At 34.0% G+C, this 17,986-nt stretch overlaps 1 pseudogene; it reads right to left on the reverse strand.

The window, feature by feature from the left end:
* Positions 1–11,789: 11,789 nt before the first annotated feature.
* On the reverse strand, positions 11,790–12,114 carry LOC132024683 (ubiquitin-conjugating enzyme E2 variant 1-like; annotated as a pseudogene).
* Positions 12,115–17,986: the final 5,872 nt, after the last annotated feature.

Raw genomic sequence — 17,986 nt, forward strand, 5'->3', positions numbered from 1 at the left:
GAGAGGGTATATTCATTAGCATGGGAGAGTTATCTTGTTCCTTAGGCCAATTTGATATACAGGTTTTAATTTATACTACTAAAGATTGAAAGTACTTCTTCCTGTTATTGGATATATATTTTTTAGTAACTTTGTGTACTAACATATCTGTGCCTAAATGTACATTCTCAGACTCATCTCTAGATCTATGAATCAGAATCTTTATCTTAACAAAGTTAACTGTGGGGACGCCTGGGTGGCTCAGTTGGTTAAGCAGCTGCCTTCAGCTCAGGTCATGATCCCAGCGTCCCGGGATCGAGTCCCACATCGGGCTCCTTGCTCGGCAGGGAGCCTGCTTCTCCCTCTGCCTCTGCCTGCCATTCTGTCTGCCTGTGCTCACTCTCTCCCCTCTCTCTCTCTGATAAATAAATAAAATCTTTAAAAAAAAAAAAGTTAACTGTGAAGAACCATTTCTCTAGGCCATAATTAAATCACAACAAATATTTGACATTAAATAGACAGTGTTCTATGACCAGCTTATAATTAAGTTAGAAACATAATGTCAAATATAACTTAAAATAATCTGTGTTTGTGAATTTATCAGCTGAAAATAACTGACAGGGCATAAGTGAAATTGAAGTAGAAACTTAAAATGCTTAAAAAATATAAAATAAAATTAAAATGCTTAAGAGTAAGCAAGTAAAATACTACATGTGATAATTTAGGGATCCGCTAAAAATATTTAGAAAAATTATACAATCTTTCATGCTTATATTAAAAAATATGGAAAACTGAGTATAATACTTAAGATGGTAGGAAAAGAGAACCAGAATAAACTTGGGAAAATTTAATGGAGGGAGTAATTATGATACACATGGAAATAAGCAGAAAATGGGAAATATGGGATAAAGAAGATTTAAAAAGCAGAGGATAGTTTTTCTAAATACTGATAAAATAAAGATATAACCACATTGATTCAATAAAAAAGAGAACTGAATAGTATTATGAAATTAAAAAAAAACAAATTTGAAAATTTGTTGCAGCTACCATTTGTATTTCTGTTTTACAAATAAGAAAATTCAGATGTAGGGATGCACACTGCCCTAGTGAATATAGCTTATAAATAGTTCTAAAATGTGAGCCCAGATCAGTCTGACTCCAGTGTTAGTATAATCAAGTTTTATGCAATACACTATTCCCTTATTATGGCAAGCAAAACCAAAAATGTAGCTTATCAATTCTCCAAACTATATTTGGCATAGTTATCCCTTTCACCTTGAATCTTTTACCTTCTATCTAGCTTCTATCATAGTTCTCAAGCCATTCTGTCCTCTCCAAGCAGAGTACATAGCATTTTTCCTGATAAAGAAAATTGAGGTAATCAGGCATTAACTTTATCTTTTAACATCAATGTATGCCAGAAACTGATCTTTATGCATATATATATGCATTAATTTTGTTTCCATCCATATATTTACATACACACATATATATATGAAAATATGATATGGAGTGTATACACACACACACACTTATTTGCTCACCCAAAAATACCAGATCAAAATTCTTGATCCTTCCTACATCCTCTGGCCATTTAATAACAGCAGGTGAAATGGGTAAGTGGTCAAAGATGTTAAATTCACAGTATTACTAATAAATATATATTAAATAAGTAAATAAATTAGAAAACAAATAGTACTTGCTAAATGGAAGTGAAATTATCTAATAATATGTCTCTCTGACTAGCTATAAGCTCCTTAAGAGCAGAAGTCATGTCTCCTTTTTTCCCCTTATACACCTTATACACCTTTGTACTTAGTATATTAAGTGACCAAGGTTGCACACTTGGGGCAATTTAGTATATAAATATTCCTGCCCATCATTTTTACTTAAAGTTGCACTGCCTCTTAAGAAAGGGTTAGATTTTGTTCTGACTACCCTGTTTATCATTGTAGATATGTATCATTCATATTGTAGAGGCATGAAAAAATACATTTTTTTAAATTTTAATAAATATTTTTGAAGGATTTTTTTTTTTCTCAAAGACAGAGAGAGGTGGGGAGAGAGGGCACAAGCAGGGGGAGCAGCAGGCAGAGGGAGAAGTAGGATCCTGTTGAGCAAGGAGTGTGATGTAGGACTCAATCCTAGGACCCTGAGATCATGACCTGAGCCAAAGGCAGACGCTTAACTGACTAAGCCACTCAGGCATCCCCCAAAAATACATTTTAGAACACTGCTCATCTCAAAAAATTATTCAGAAGAATGTGGCACAATATCCACACACACACACACACACATTTGTCTCCTCCCTACTATCATTTCTCTAACTCTTAATCAAATATTAATGAAATGGGGTACATCAATAAAGAACATAGCTACATTCATGATGCAGTTATTTAATTTGTGCCCTATAAAATTTATATCAGTACACTGCCAGAAAGCAATATATAAGGTGAATATGTTAATTAGTAATAAACATTATTTGCCATGATAAACATCTTTGAAACTTCTGCTGTCTCCCTCGTTATAACTGAAGAACATGCAATGGTTTTCTTTGGGGAGAATCTTTTAAATTTTACAACTAGGGAAGCAAGGGCAAAAATGAACTATTGGGATTTCATCAAGATCAAAAGCTTTTGCACAGCAAAGGAAACAGTTAACAAAATCAAAAGACAACTGACAGAATGGGAGAAGATATTTGCAAACGACATATCAGATAAAGGACTAGTGTCCAGAATCTATAAAGAACTTAGCAAACTCAACACCCAAAGAACAAATAATCCAATCAAGAAATGGGAAGAGGACATGAACAGACATTTCTGCAAAGAAGACATCCAGATGGCCAACAGACACATGAAAAAGTGCTCCATATCACTCGGCATCAGGGAAATACAAATCAAAACCACAATGCGATATCACTTCACACCAGTCAGAATGGCTAAAATCAACAAGTCAGGAAATGACAGATGCTGGCGAGGATGCGGAGAAAGGGGAACCCTCCTACACTGTTGGTGGGAATGCAAGCTGGTGCAGCCACTCTGGAAAACAGCATGGAGGTTCCTCAAAATGTTGAAAATAGAACTGCCCTATGACCCAGCAATTGCACTATTGGGTATTTACCCTAAAGATACAAACGTAGTGATCCAAAGGGGCACGTGTACTTGAATGTTTATAGCAGCAATGTCCACAATAGCCAAACTATGGAAAGAACCTAGATGTCCATCAACAGATGAATGGATCAAGAAGATGTGGTATATATACACAATGGAATACTATGCAGCCATCAAAAGAAATGAAATCTTGCCATTTGCGACAACATGGATGGAACTAGAGGGTATCATGCTTAGCGAAATAAGTCAAGCGGAGAAAGTCAACTATCATATGATCTCCCTGATATGAGGAAGTGGTGTTGCAACATGGGGGCTTAAGTGGGTACGAGAAGAATAAATGAAAGAAGATGGGATTGGGAGGGAGACAAACCATAAGTGACTCTTAATCTCACAAAACAAACTGAGGGTTGCTGGGGGGAGGGGGTTTGGGAGAAGGGGGTGGCATTATGGACATTGGGGAGGGTATGTGCTTTGGTGAGTGCTGTGAAGTGTGTAAACCTGGTGATTCACAGACCTGTACCCCTGGGGATAAAAATATATGTTTATAAAAAATAAAAAATTATATTAAAAAAAATTTACAACTAAACAGACTACTTTCTAAAGTAAGAAATGTTTTTATGTTATGAAAAAAAAATCTTCCAATATCCCTTTCCAGTTCTAATGAGAGATACAATATTAGCTACAAAGTTTATATTTAATTATATAATATCCATTGAGTTTTAAACTGTAAATTACATAGATAAGAAGGAACACACAAAATATATGGGAAAATGGCACATGCTTCTTTCACCAAAAGATAATAGTTTAGAATAAGAAAGACAAATTGACTTTTACACCTGAAGAATAATCACCCCTAAATTTGTCATAAGTTTGTATTCATATAATTAAATATTAAATAACCCAAGGCTAGTTGAAAAAACTAAGAAAATGAGAGATGAGAATTTTAGAAGTGCTTCATTTTGAAGAGAGCTTCACTTTAGAATAAATCTAAGGTATTTTTCAATGACAAATATGGAAAGATGAATAAATGTTTTTACTTAGGAAAAGAACATGCATCTACAATGTTCATCTGTATTCTTTTCCTTAAGGATAAACTGTTTTGAAAAAAATAACATGAAACTATTCAAACAGTATGTGTAATATGCTGATAACAATGGTATGAACCAAATAGACTTGAGACTTTTTATTCATATAGCCTGTAATCTTTCCATAAATACATGCAATCTTTTCAATCTCAGTATGTGATGAAAATGTAATGTCTCAAAATTATTATTACAATAACTAAATGCTGCTAACTGAAGTTATGTTATTCTTATAACTACTTACCTGTGTTTTTCTAATTAGGTCTTTTGTTATAATTATTTAGAAAAAAGTTGGTTTTTTGATTTTCAAATTTTGTATTTAAATCAATCAATTCAGCATTAATACTGACTCATCATCAATAACAATATTGAAAAGAAATTTGTTCTGTAGTTTGAAATTTTTACCATTTGTGAGGATTTAGAGTTAATTTCAGGTTAACTTCAGGTTAATTTCAGGTTGTTTTATAGGTTAGGAGAATAATGTCAGTAGGAACAAAAAGATCTCAAACATAACAGTATATTTTTAAAAATTATATTGATGAGATAAAATTTATAGTGGGTAAAATTCACTCTTTTTAGATATACAGTTCTATGAATTTGACAAATACATTCAGTACTGGAACCACTTCCACAATTGAGATATAGACCATTCCCTTTAACTCATATTTCTTTATGACCCCTTGTAACTTGTTTCTGGACTCTATTCATTTTAGTAATATTTACATAGTTATTTTGCCAATATTACAGTCTTTTCTTTAATTTATTTTTTATTTATTTTCAGCATAACAGTATTCATTATTTTTGAACCACACCAGTGCTCCATGCAATCCGTGCCCTCTATAATACCCACCACCTGGTACCCCAACCTCCCACCCAATATTACACTGTTTTGATTACTGAGACTTGATAGTAAGTTTTGAAATCAGATGGTGTGACTCTTCCAGCTTTTTCCACTCTCAAAATAATTCCAGGTATTCTGGCTAATTTACTATCAACATATATTTTAGAATAATTTTGTCTATTATTGCTCCCCAAAACGTTTTGTTATAATTTAACTGGGATTGTACTGAATCTATAGATCAATACAGGGAGAAAAGATTCCTTAACAAAACTGAGTTTTCCAGATTATGAACATGGGATATGTATACAATTCTATAGGTCTCATTTGGTTTCTATCAGCAGTGTTTTGAAGTTTCCAGTATAAAAAAACAATACTTCTATGTATTAGTGCATAGAAATTATTTTTTTAATATTGACTATGTGTTTTAATGTTGACATACTTATTCTAGTAGATTTATATATTTACCGTTTCCAATAGTCTTCATTTTTTCCGCTGTATTCAGACTAATATGTGATGCCATTTCCCATCAGCCTGAAGAACCTTCTATATTATGCTCTCTATTGTACATATCTTGCTGATGATTCACTCAGCTTACATTTATCTGAAATTTTCTTTGTTTTACTTTCATTATTCATAGACTTTTTTCACTGAATATGGAATTCTGTCTCAACAGATTTTTTTCTTCTGACATTCAAAAAAATCCATATTTTTTGAACATCCAGTATTTCTGATAAGAATCATCATTTATATTGTTTTCTAGATAAAAATTATCATTTTATCTGGATTTTTATTTTTTTAAAAGATTTTATTTATTTATTTGATAGAGAGAAATCACAAGTAGGCAGAAAGGCAGGCAGAGAGAGAGGGAAGCAGGCTCCCCGCTGAGTAGAGAGCCAATGTGGGACTCTATCCCAGGACCCTGGAACCATGACCTGAGCTGAAGGCAGAGGCTTCACTCACTCAGCCACCCAGGTACCCCTATCTGTATTTTTAAAGAACTTCCTCTTTAACTTTGGTTTTTATCATTTTTTTATTTTACCAGTTAGAGCATGACTCTTTTTTAAATCTTTATTTATTTATTTATTTGTTTTTTGTTTGTTTATTAAGAGCATGACTCTTATTCCAAGGCTTTAGCCTTATTTTTAGACAGATTTTATTTACATGGATTTCCACTCAATACTTGAGCTACAGAGTAAGATGTCTCCCTTCTGGCTGGACCAGAAGTTCAATATTTCCAGCATTAAAGGTACTCTATCATCTCAGCCTTTCAAATTTTCCAAAGTCCCTAGGTGACTCTCATGAAGATTTCTGTCCCCTTTTCCCAACTTCCTCCCAGACTCATTTTCTCTGATAAATTGCTCTATAAATTTTAGTTGTCTTCACAACTCAGAATGGATTATCCGTACTTCCTTAGTGAGACATCTATTCCACTTGGGCTATGTCTCCCTGTGTTATGACAAGAAAGTCACCCCAAGTAGGAAACCAGGGCAATCATGGGATCCACTTCTTAGTTTTTACTTTTCACAAAGATTACAATACTGCACTGCCTATTTTTTAAGACCAAAATGGTTATCTCATATGATTTTTCCATTCTTATAATTGCTTTTGTCAGAAAAGAAAGTCTAGTACTCTATCTTGGCAAGAACCCAAAGTCTATTCCAAGGCATATGTAGCTTTAACAGTAAGCTCTTAGCTCTGAGTTCTTTTGCACATGTTCTTTATAATCAGAGAATGTTTTCTGTAATTCTGAGTTTGATAATGGATTGACAGGCTGAATACTCTTAAGATGTAAAATTTCCCAAAATTGATCTGTAGATTCATTAAAATCACTAAAAAGTCTCAGCACAAAATGCTCAATAAACAGTGGCAGTAATTCTAAAATGCAGATGGAAATACAAAAGGTCTAGAGTAGCCAAAAGGATCTTGAAAATGATCAGTGAAGTTGGTGGACTTACTCTAAATTCCTAATCTAGAACAATATGCTTTGTTTTAGTAAAAGGATAAATATCAATAGAACACAATTAAAAATCCAGAAATAGACTAGCCAAAGTTTGGCCAACTGTTTTATGAAGCTGATGGCATCATCAGATTGGGATAAAAACTTTTGGGGAAAAAAAAAAAAAAAAAGAACTGGATATCTCTATAGGAAATAACAAAAACAAACAAACAAAACAGAAACAAAAACAAAAACCCAATCCTTGATTCACACTGTATTAAAATTTATCAGAGGGGAGACAAACCATGAGAGACTATGGACTCTGAGAAACAAGTTGAGGGTTTTGGAAGGGAGGAGTGTGGGGGGGTGGTTGAGCCTGACGGTGGGTATTAAGGAGGGCATGTATTGCATGGAGCACTGGGTGTGGTGCATAAATAATGAATCTTGGAACACTGAAAAATTAAAATAATTTTTTTATTTTAAAAAATTTACTAAAATGGATTATTGACCTAAATGTAAATGATAAATCTATAAACCTTTAGAAAAGCATAGAACAAAATTCTCACAGTTTTGAACTGAGCAGATTTCTCAGGTTACAAAAAAGCACTAAACACAAAAGAGACATTGATTGGACTTCAAAAAAATTAAAAATGTTTGCTCTTCAAAAGAAACAGTGAAGTGAATAAAAAGATAGCCTCATGCTATAGTAAACTATTGGCTGTAATATATCTGAAATATATATATATATAATATTTTTGTATATATTATATATATGCATTTATACACATTATATATATGTAAATATTCATTATTTTATATATGTCTACACTCCCAAAAATGATAATAAGAAGAAGAGTAAATGGGACAGAGGACCTGAACTGATAGTTCATATAACCAATATTCATATGAGAAGTTGCACAACACGAGTCATGAAATACTTTCAGAGAAATGCAAGTTAAAACCACAATAACATGTAATTCAAACAATTCCATGCCTACTAAGATAGCTAAAATCAAAAAGACTTAAAACAGGAAATACTGTCAAGAAACTAAAGCAACTGCAATCTCATACATCTTGATGATAGTATAGAATAGTACTACAGCTTTGAAAGATGACTTGACAGTTTCTTGTAACTTTCTCAACTTGTGCTCTGATCTTGAAATTCCACCCCTAGGAATAAAAATATACATGCATACCTCAGAGATATTGAGGGGCCAGGTCCAGATCACCACAATAAAGCAAAGCAAAGATCACAATAAAGTGAGTCAAATGAATTTTTTGGCTTCCTAGTGCATATAAAATTATGTTTATATGATACTGTAGTCTATTAAGTATGCAATAGTATTATGTCCAAAAAAATACATAACTTAATTGGAAATACTTTATTGTTAAAAAATATTAGCCATCTTTTGAGATTTTAGTGGGTTGTAATTTTTTGGTGATGGAAGGTTTTGCCTCAGTGTTGATGGCTGCTAACTGATCAAGGTGCTTGCTGAAGGCAGGGGCGGCTGCAGAAATTTCTGAGAAAAAGATGATAAGGTTTGCCACATCCATTGACTCTTCCTTTCACAAACGATTTCTCTGATTGCCTAAGCAACAGTTCTCAACAGTGGGCTTAAAATATTCAGTAAACCATTTTGTAAACAGGTATGCTGGCATACAGGTTTTATTGTTTCATTTGTAGAGCAGAGGCAGGATAGATTTAGCATAATACCTAAGGGCCCTAGGATTTTCTGAATGGTAAATGAGCATTAGCTTCGACTTATAGTCACCAACTGCATGAGCTTCTCATGAGAGTCAGCCTAACCTTCAAAACTTTAAACCCAACCATTGCCTTCTCTCTGGCGAGGTAAGTCCTAGGATGACATCTTCCAATAGAAGACTGTGTTGTGTACATTGAAAATCTTTTGTCTAGCGAAGCCCCCTACATTATCTTAGCTAGATCTTCTGGATAACTTGCTGCAGCTTCTACATCAGCACCTGCTGCTTCCCCTTGCCCCAGTTATGCAGACGTCTCCTTTCCTTAAACCTCATAATCCAACCTCTCCCAGCTTCCAGCTTTTCTGCTGCAGCTTCCTCACCTTTCTCAGCCTTCAGAGACTTAAAGAAATTTAGGTCCTTTCCCTGGGTCAGGCTTTGATTTAAGGGAATGTTGTGGCTGCTTTGATGTTTTATCCAGACGACTTAAAATTTCTCCATATCAGCAATAAGTCTTTCATTTTCTCATCATTCCTGTGTTCTGTGGCATAGCACTTTTAACTTCCTTTGAGAACTTTTTCTTTGAAGTTACCTTTTGGATAACTGGCACAAAAGGCCTAAATTTGACATGCCTTTCTCCCTAAGCTGAATCATTTTTAGCCTTTCATTTAAAGTGAGAGAGATGTGTGGCTCTTTCTTTCACTTGAACATGTAGAGGCTATTGTAAGGTTCTTAAGTGGCCTAATTTCAATATTATTATGTCTTAGGGAATAGGAAAATCCAAGGAGTGGGAAAGAGACAGGAGACTGTTCAGTTAGGGGAGTAGAGAACATACATAACATTGATTGATGAATTTTGTTGTCATATCCAGGCACTGTTCAATGTATTGTAAATAACAATTACAATAGTAACATCCAAGAAAATTGATCACAAATCACCATAACACATATAATAATAATGTAAAAGTGTAAAATATTAGAAGAATTACTAAAAGGTGACACAGACATAAAGTGAGTCAATGCTGTTGGAAAAATGACACTGATGAACTTGTTCTACGTAGAGTTACCACAATCTTATAATTTGTTAAAAAAAAATTCTGGGAAGTGAATAAAGTGAGCTGTGATAAAAAAAGATATGTCCTCACTACCTGTATATTTAAAACTAACAAACTAACAATATATGTTAATTATACTAGAATTAAATTTTAAAACTTAATTAAAAACACAATATATCTGCATGTCTATAAAAAGACTTGCACAAGAATATTTTTAGCAACTATATTCATAATAGCTGAAAATTATAAGCAATAAAATTGTCTAATTGAATATTTACCATTTATTAATATTTATTTAAGAAACATTAGAGTATATAAGTACATTCTGTGTGATTTCTTTTATATGAAGTATAAAAACAAATAAAATTATATTATGGTGATGGAAATCAGAACACTGGATTCCTGTAAGGAGCAGGAGTTGTTAGAAGCACTAAGGAACTACCTGATATGGTAGAAATGCTCTTCTGGGTTTTGATTTTAGTATTTGTTATATCAATTTATATATTTGTCAAACTTTATCATATTGGCTCTTGCCATTAGTGGACTGACATGATCTCTGAAAATGGTTTTCTCTTCAGTTCACCCCAGAAACCCTACAAAATCATGCAAATCAAGTGGTTAAAATCTTCAAGTTCACTCTAGAAAGACACTTGAAACTGCCATCAGGGAACCTGGGCAGCTCAGTCTGTTGAGCATCTGCCTTCAGCTCAGGTCATAATTCTGATAACTGGGATTAAGGGTCCTGGGATTAAGTACCACATGGGCTCCATGCTCAACAGGGAACCTGCTTCTCCCTCTCCTCTGCTGCTTCCCTTACTTGTGCTCTCTCTCTCTCTCTCTGTGTCAAGTAAATTAATTAATTAGTTAATTAATTAAAAGAAAAAGAAAAGGAAAGAACACTGCCCAGGCCCTTAGGGGTATGCATATCCAAGTAGCCGCCAAGTATCTGAAAGACGTCACTTTGCAGAGGCACTGTGCCATTCTGTCACTACAATGGTAGAGTTGGAAGGTGGTCCTGGGACAAACAGTGGGTCTGGACACAGGGTCAGTGGCCCAGGAAGAATGCTGAATTTTTAGTGCACATGCTTGAAAATGCAGAGTTGTGCTGGACCCAAGGGTTTAGATGTCAATTCTCTAGTCATGGAGCACATCCAGGTGAACAAAGCCCCAAAGATGCAGTGTAAAACTTACCAGGCTTCTAGTCCGATTAACTCAGAGAGGAACTCTTTCTGCCACAGAGAGATGATTCTTACTGAAAAAGAGCAGTGTATTCCTAAGCCAGAAGAGGTTGCACAGAAGAAAAAGATGTTCCAGAAGAAACTGAAAAAACAAAAATGTATGGCCCAGGAATAAATTCTGCATAAAATAAATGCAAAACGACAACAAAACCCTACACTGAAAATTCTACACTGAAGATCTGTGCCTTAATCTGTACCTAGATTTTACCTTAAATAACTAAATAAATAATTATATACACACATATCCATACACAAACACAAAACACACTTCTTAAACTAACAGAGAAATCTGAGTTATTTTCACATTTTGGCCAAAACCCCTGCATTTTCCCTCCCAGAAGTCACTCACTCTGTCCTGCAAGGTCACATTTGCCACCTTGTTCTTTGTCAAACTCACCATTTACAATTCCCTTGTAGGGTCATTACAGTGTCTTCCCTCTACCTGGGCTACTCTTCCCCAGTGTCTGTGACCAATGCCTTCACCAATTTGAGATCTTTGCTTATATTTCAGCTTCACAATTAGTAAGTGTCCCACTAAGTAGTTTTCCCTTACTGCCTTCTCTCCTTATTTATTTTACTTTACTTATTTTTTTTTTTGCATGAAATTTCTCACTTTCTAACATGCAATATAATTATATTGGTCTTACTCTTATTGCTTACTTTTTCTATTGTTGTTGCAAAACCTAGACATATCAAATGGGCAAAAAATTAGTGTCATTTGCAGTATGTTAAGATAAATTACCTTTGAATGAGATCTTCCTTTCCACATTGAAGTCTACAAGATATATTTAGAAAACGTACTACTGTGGAAAATGCTTAAATCAAACAAGGGGTGTGGTTTCTCTTTTTGATTAATTATTGTAACACTGTCCTTCAGGTGGCTGAGAGAGTTTCATGTTTTCTTTAGACATCCTTAGACACTGGAGCTTTTACAGGACAACTTTGATGCTATATGAATTCTGCCACTTTGCTAGCACTGATATGACTCTTGGGTCCACCACTCCACTAGAACATTAACTCCATTCATATTAATTTTTGTTATAAATCTACAAAGGGGGATGTTTCTGGGTATTTAGATCCACATTCTATCTTAAGACTGTATATTTGGTTTTCATAAATTGTTTCTAGAGGCCCAATTATCATCCCTGTCCATCTTATAAGTGTTGTGTTCATCATCTTCCAGACCCCAGCAAACACTGCCAACTCCTACTCCTAATTGATCCTCTTTTTATTGCTCACTTCCATTTTGTTTCTCCTGCTCCCACTAGTTTGCAAGCCTTTATTTTTGTCACTCCTTTTTACTGGTGGATCACACAAAAACTCCATGGAATTAAATAAAAAGAAACAGTTGCCTTTTGTTCAAAAAAATATATGGAATTGAATAAGAAATGACAGTTTCCTTTCATCTCAGATCTTTCTGATAAAGTCAGACATTGTTAAATTTCAGGGTAGATAAATGACCCAGAATTCTCCAAAAATTTTCCAGCATAAGCTTCTTCTCTTATTGTCCTTCACTTCCTGTCTTCTCTCCTTCACTTCCTGTCTTCTCTCCTTCCTTCCTTCCTTTGTCCTTTCTTCTTTCCTCCCTCCTGCCTGCCCTCCCTCCTTCTTTCCCTCACTTCCTTTCTTTCTTTACTTCTTTTCTATTCACTCTAAAATTTGCAGAAAATGGGATCCTCCTGAAAAAGTAGCCATTTTTTTACCTTCCTAGTAGTGAATTGCAGGAGGAACTAATGAATAACAGAAAAAATAGTCTTTTTTTTTTTTTTACACCATTAATGAATGCTTTCCTAAAAGAGTTGCTTCTTTGTAAGTTTTCTTCATAGCAGGGCTAGAATATTATTATTAAATAAATTTTTAGTAAATGCAATTTTATATTGAATAAATAACACACCAAAAAAAGTTTCTAACAGTTATTTTCGAAGTAACTTTCTCTCTCTTCATTCCTCACAGAAGTTCACTGAATCTACTTTCAAAACTAAAATACAAAGTTTGTAATTGAGCTAGGTAGGCAATAAACTTTTAAGTTATAATTGAAGATTGGAAACATTTCATAAGTCAGAAAATACAGACACTATTAAAATTGAAGAACTATGGGCGCCTGGGTGGCTGCTGACTTCGGCTCAGGTCATGATCCCAGGTTTCTGGGATCGAGCCCCACATCGGGCTGTCTGCTCTGCAGGGAGCCTGCTTCCTCCTCTCTCTGCCTGCCTCTCTGTCTACTTGTGATCTTTATCTGTCAAATAAATAAATAAAATCTTAAAAAAAAATTGAAGAACTAGAAAATCCATACAGATGGAATGCTTTCTTCCCTAGTTTATACCTGATTAATAAAGTATGAATTTTCATAGCCTCTGGAAAGATCAAAGATGAAAGAAAAAATGAAAAAATTCTGAGGTAACTCCCACCAAAAAGCTAACTGGGGAGGTAACGAAAAAGAAAAAATTCTGAGGTAACTCCCACCAAAAAGCTAACTGGGGAGGTAACTTTATATTTATCAGTTGTTGTCAAATTTATTCAGGTGAAACTAAACTTGGTTTATATATAGTATAAATTGAGTGATTTGTACTAAGGCAGCTTAATGCCAGAATATTAACCAAATGTTAACCAAATAGTGAAAGAAATGAAAGTTATGAGTCAATATTAAAGCAAAATACAAAATGAATAGTGGACAATATAAAAATATATTTAAATGTCAAAACTAAATTAAGGCAAGGAAGTAAAAGGAAAATGAACTTTGTAGTCTCTGATTTGTGTGTGATTATCTATATAAAATATTACTATGTTTTATATTATTATACATAATATATATTAAATATTTGTTATATATGTATTATATAATTTCTATTACTATATATTATGTAATATTATAATCTATGTAAATCTATATCATCATATTATTATAAAAAATCACTATAGAAAATAATTAGAATTGTAGAATACAATAACTTATTAAATGTCCAAGCCTTTTTTAACATGGAAAGAAAGTCAAAGACTATAAACTTGTCCAACACTCTAGTTTGTTCAGAACTCTTAGGAAATGAAATAAGGACTGGCAATAATTGAATAATGCTCTAAATATTCTATGCTTTTTGTGCACAAAAGCCTAGGAGCCTTGAGCTTTATGTGATGTGCTTTCTGTATTATAGCTATAATGAAAGTTACAGTCATTGAATAATAAGCACTTAGATTATTCAATCCCTGGAAATAAAGAAGCACTCAATTCAATGTCTGTATTAAAGTAGAAATATATCTTTTAAAATTGTCTCTTCACATAAGTTTTGCTAAATGGCTCATATTTACTATTTTAATTAAATCATGTACAAATTATATTAATATGTCAAGGTCATTTAACTCTTACTATATAGTGCACCAATATTAAATTAAATTATCAAAGAAAGAGCAGTTCTCAAGAACTCAGGTTCTCCAGGACAATGTATTATTGCTACTGGTAGAAGAGTCTGCATTGTGTGAATGGAGATCTCCATCGCTGGATTCCCCACAAAAAGATTTACGTGATGATCCACCCTTGAATAAAGACAGCTGGAAGGAAAGTATCAAACACAAGCAGTTTATTAAAGCAAAGTACAATCTTAATGGTGGGAAAGCAGGAAGGTTCTGGGAGATGGACCCTGTTCATAGGTTGTTCTGAGATTGGTATTTGTTGCCTCTCTGGGTTGGGAGGAGCTGGGAGGAGCTAGGTCCTCTCTAAGAGAGGCTGCTTCTACACCTTTGGAAATTTCCTCCCAAAGATTAGAAGTGGGAGTTTTTGACCCTGGTAGGTTTTCTCCAAAGAGGGGGGAGTATACCTGCAATGGAAATGCATTATAAGAATCTAGGGTTTTCCCTGGAGCAGAGGTGGGAGAGTAGAGTGCTTATTGCTACCTGTGGCTCTTGATCTGTCAGCCCCACGGTCTTGAAGCCATAAGGTCAGGATGTTGTGTCCCTGGGACTTTTACTTTGTGACTTCCTTATCACCATCTTTGCCTCCAGCTCACATCTCTATCAATCCCCCTCAAGGACTTGGGACTCTGCATCCATTTAGTCTTTCCACTGCTCCTGTTTACTTTATATATAACTATGAATATATGTATGTATTTATGTGTATATATATATATATATATTGCTTCCTGCAATCTGATCCCTTTAAGATAATTTTAAAGAAAAGCAATATTAACAATTTTCTGAACACCCTCAAATGTCTGTGTTGAGTTAACCCTCCCTTGGTTGCACTAATGTTAATTTGGTTCAGAAAAAATTATCCTTCTTTATGAATGTAAATAGCTTCATTTAAAATCTATAAACTTGTAAGGCTAGAATTTTAATTAGAAAACAAAACTGTTGCCCCATAGTCTCTAAAGGGAACTCTTGCTTTGATTATAAGTCAAGAATAAAAGCTGCTATAAAATTATGTTCTTACTTGTGTAACAACAACAATCAAATTGATTCAAACTGCCTGTTTTATACTGAGCTGTGAACATAGGTCAACAAGATCTTAATGAGAAAAAGGATGTGTTAACTTGCTTCAAATGGCCAATAGTTTCAACAAACTGAAAACCTATCAAATTATAATTATTTTAAAGTTTCAGTATGTTTAACCATAACACATTCAATTTACCAATATTTATGCTTGTCTTAGTCTAAACCATGGACAGCAACAAGTCTGTGATTAAAATGAACAAGTCTTATTAACATCATTTTATTAAGTATGTCTTTCTAGAAGTCCTTTTGTCGAATGTTTTATATTATTTATATTGCCTTGATTTGTATTTTAAATTTTTATTTTCTATTTTTAAATTTTTATTAATTTTTTTATTTTTTATTACCATATAACGTATTTGCTTCAGGAGTACAGGTCTGTGAATCATCAGTCTTCCAAAATTCACAGCACCCACCATAGTACATACTCTCCCCAATGTCCATCACCCAGCCACCCTATCCCTACTCACCTACCTCCAGCAATCCTCAATTTGTTTCCTGGGATTAAGATCTCTTATGGTTTGTCTCCTTGTATTTTAATTTATTGCATGATTTTGTTGCTGTCTGTGAGAGAGTTTTCAAGTTGTTTTGCTGACCTCATTTAATGAATAGTTAATGATTAGATCTCAACAGTAAATGTTTTTGTGAATTTGTTGCTACCATTTTTACAGATTAATTTCTTACCTCATTTCTTAAAGCAGTTTATTTTCTTTTTCCCATCTAACTTTCATTCTCATTAGCAGCACCTAAAAACTACCATGAAAGTGAGTTTTACTGTAATCTTAAAGAAAAAAAAAATACCAATATAGCTGAAGGATCAAGTTGAATTAACAAACAATTGTTTGTTGTAAAGTAAATTTGTTTTCCAAATATGACACCATATTTCAGAGACACCATCAAAATAAAGCATGTCTTTACATGCATTGTTAAATTCAGAATTTTATTTATGGGAAAAATTTTATCACATACATTTGTTTTTCTTTTTCTTTTTCTATTGTGTCAACTTATGTTTATCACAGACCAGGGTAGTTACAAATATTATTTCAGATCGGAATTGTCATGGAAGATACAGAAATAGACCTCAGGTTAAATAAGCAAAAGGAGAGTGAATCGGAATCACGTCATTGAAGGAATCACAAAATCAACAAAAGACCAGAGGACAAGAATCAGAGAACGCTCAGAAACTAAGAGGTCATTGAAAAGCTGGGCCTAAGAATTTCCCCAAAAGATTTATCTGCAAAAGTTTCAGTCTGCTTTGCTGCCACCACTGATACTCTGTGGTTTTTGTTGATGTGTCTAGATCATTCACATTTAATGCGGTTACCAATATGGTTATGCCATCTATTATCGTAATATCTATTTTGCTTGTAACTATTTTCAATTCATTGCACTGTTACCTTCATCTCTCTTTTTTTACTGCCTTCTTTGGTTTAAAGTTAAGTTTTTATATTGTTTTACATTTCTTAAAATGTCAAATATGCCTCTTTTAAAAAGTTTGCAATATGTATTTTTATCTAACCCACTCTCAAATAGCTCCATTCAGCTTCACTGGTAGCACAAGTTGTCTTCAGAGTGCTCCCGGGTGGCTCAGTCATTAAGTGTCTGCCCTCATCTCAGGTCTTGAACTCAGGATCCTGGGATTGAGCCCTGCATCAGGCTCCCTGCTCAGTGAGAAGGCTACTTCTTGCTTCTTCCTCTCCCACTCCCCCCGCTTGGGTTCCCTCTTCCCTCTCTTGCTGTCTCTCTTGGCCAAATAAATAAAATCTTTAAAAAAAAAAAAAAAGAGTGCTCCCTCTTCTTCCTTCACATCCTTTATAACATCACTGTTACTCATTTCACCTATGCAGAGCTATTATCACCCAATGCATTGTTACTAATATTACTTGAGTAAGTTATCAATTAGATCAATTAAGAATTGATCTAATTGTTCTATGCTTTGCAGTTGCGTATGGTTTCTGTCACAACTACTCAGTGCTGCCATTGTAGTGTGAATGAAAACAGACACTATGTAAACAAATGGGTGTGGGCATGCACCAATAAAACTTGGTGCATGCCCACCAAGAAAAGACTTTATTTACTTTCATTTATTTTTTCTCCAACATTCTTTTATTTTCTTTCAGTTCTGAGTTCTGATCATCCTAGTCTGCCTGGGCTGCTATAACAAAATACCATAGACTGGGTGATTTAAAAAGAAATGTATTTTTCACAACTCCAGAAGCCAAGAAGTCAAAGATTAAGATGCCAGTATAACCACCTTCTTCCTGTGTGCTCACATGGCCTTTTTTGATGCGTACTAATGGAGAGAAAGATTTCACATGTTGTCTTCTTATAAGGGCACTAATGCCATCTTGAAGGAAATACATTTATGAGGATATCTAAACCTAATTACCTACCAAGTGCCCAATTCCATATGCTATAAGATTGAGGATTAGGGCTTCACATATGAATTTGGATGGAAAACAAATATTCATCCCATAATATTTATTTTTATCATCCTTTTCTCCCAGATGTATTTCTTTTAATGTTTATTTCAGGTAAGCTCTACTGGTGATACAAATTCTTTCAGTAT

This window comes from Mustela nigripes, chromosome 1 (assembly GCF_022355385.1).
Source record: "Mustela nigripes isolate SB6536 chromosome 1, MUSNIG.SB6536, whole genome shotgun sequence".
Lineage (NCBI taxonomy): Eukaryota > Metazoa > Chordata > Mammalia > Carnivora > Mustelidae > Mustela > Mustela nigripes.